This window comes from Gavialis gangeticus, unplaced genomic scaffold (assembly GCF_001723915.1).
Source record: "Gavialis gangeticus isolate Ggan-Ray unplaced genomic scaffold, GavGan_comp1, whole genome shotgun sequence".
In the NCBI taxonomy this organism is placed as follows: Eukaryota; Metazoa; Chordata; order Crocodylia; family Gavialidae; genus Gavialis; species Gavialis gangeticus.
In genome coordinates, this window is record NW_017729004.1 from 9,330,582 (window position 1) to 9,332,977 (window position 2,396).

Genomic DNA, 2,396 nt, shown 5'->3' on the forward strand with positions numbered 1-2,396 from the left:
CATCCTCTTTGGAACCCCCCTGCAGGGAGGTGAAGGCTGCAATTAAATCCTCTCTAGTTTTCTCCTCTCTGGACTACATAAACCCAGTTCCCTCAGCCTCTCTTCAGAAATCATTGGCTCCAGCCCTCTAACCATTTTGTTGCCCTCTCCTGGCTTCTTTCCAACCTGTCCAAATCTTTTCTGTAGTGGGGGCCCAAAGCTGGACACAGGACTCCAGATGTCGCCTCACCAGTGCTGAATAGAGGGGAAGACTCACCGTCCTTGATCTGCTGGAAATGTTCTTACCCATGCAGCCTGCTTGCTTTCTTGGCAACAAGGACACACAGCTGGATCATATTCAACTTATTGTCCCCTGTGACCCCCAGGTCCTTTTCTGCAGAGCTGCTGCCCAGCCAGTCAGCCCCCAGCCTGCACCAGCGCATGGGATTGCTCTGTCCTAAGTGCAGGGCTTTGCACTTGTCCTTATTGAACGTCGTAAAATTTATTTTGCTCCAAGCCTCCAATTTGTCTACGTCACTCTGAATCCTACCCCTGCCCTACAGTGTGTCTACTAGTCCCCTCAGCTGGTGTCATCTGCAAACTTGCTGCAGCTGCACTCCAGCCCATCTTCCAGATCGTTGATGAGGAGATTGAACAAACCTGGTCCCAGGACCGACCCCTGGGGCACTCTGCTTGATACCAGCTGCCAACTAGACATGAAGCCACTGATTACTACTCTTCGAGCCTGACGACTCGGTCAGTTTTCTATCTTCCTTACAGACTATTTATCCAGCCCATACTTCCTTAGCTTGCATGCAAGAATGTTGTGGGAGAACATACTACAAGCCTTTTAAAGTCAAGGTATATCACATCCACTACTCTCCCCACATCCATAGTCTGTCATCTTGTCATGAAGGAAAATAAGGTAATTAGGAAGAATCAGCATCAATTCACCAAGGGCAAGTTATGCTTGACCAACCTAATTGCCTTCTAAGTGCTTAGAAATGGTTTCCTTGAGGACCTGCTCCATGGGACTGAGATGAGGCTGATTTTCCCAGGGACTGAGGTGTGGCTGACCCATCTGTATCCTCTGGATCCTCCTTCTTCCCTTTCTTAGAGATGGGCCCTATATTTGCCCTTTTCCAGTTGTCCAGGACCTCTCCCAATTGCCACACACTTTCAGAGATAATGGCCAGTGGTTCTACAATCACATCAGCCAACTCCCTCAGCACCCTTAGGTGTACCCTGTCTGGCCCCAGCTTTTCTAAATAGTCCTTAACCTGTTTTTTCACCACTGTTGGCTGCTCACCTCCTCCCCAAACTATGCTGTAGTCTGGGAGCTGACCTTGCCTGTGAAGATGGAGGTGAAAAAGGCATTGAGCACTTCAGCCTCTTTGGTATCATCTTTCACTAGGTTGCCCTCCCCGACCCTTCAGTAATGGACCCACACTTTCCCTGATATTCCTCTTGTTGATGACATACTTGTAGAAATCCTTCTTGTTACCTTTTGCACCCCTTGCTAGCTGTAACTCCAATTGCACTTTGGCCTTCCTGACTTCATCCTTGCATGCCCAAGCAATACTCTTGTACTCGTTCCTAGTTGTTTGTCCAAATTGCCACTTCTTATAAGCTTCCTTTTTGGGTTTTAGCTGTTGTGAGCTTTCTGAGTTCTTTGCAACAGAAAAATTGCTCTGTTATTTGTCCATAGTCAAGAAATGACTGAAAAGTGAAGAGCTGGTATTTTCTGAGGCCTTGAGTCTAGCAAGGGGAACCTAGAGTCTAAAAAGGTTGAGAACCATCGATGTAGGGTCTGATACAATGACCACTAAAATGAATAGGAAGCCCCTCCCCCAAACACTGCGTCCAATGGACACTGGTTATCTGCACAGGGCTTTGCCTCCTCAATTGCTGAAGAATTTGGTGAGTCAAGGGTACTTAGCACCGCAGTACCTCAATGGAGCATTCAAGAGGCGAGCAGAGCGCAATACATGCTTTGGGGTGTTGACTTGCCTGCTCTGCTGATTAATGGGTTAGACTTCAACCTTTTGCACGTTTTGCAGATTCAAATAAATGGAGACACTAAAATATTGATGAATTTCCATCAGTGTTATGCTGTGCCCAGCACCCACACACTGCTGACGCCTGGTGTGGAAAAGCACCTAGATGTGATTGCGAGTTTTGTTGTGTTACTCTTCTACTTATCTTGCATCATTTCCTTTTTTTTATTCTCAGTGTTTTAGTGAGCACAGCCCCCATGCACTGCATGGCTGTAGGAGTAATTATTAGCTATAGTAAGAGTGCTATTCATACTCATTCAAGTTCTCCAGTCGTCACTGAACAGAGAAGGGAAAACCACATTATGCCCCTCACATCTGGAACATCCCGGAGCCCCTCAATCCTTCCTCCTCAGTGACTTG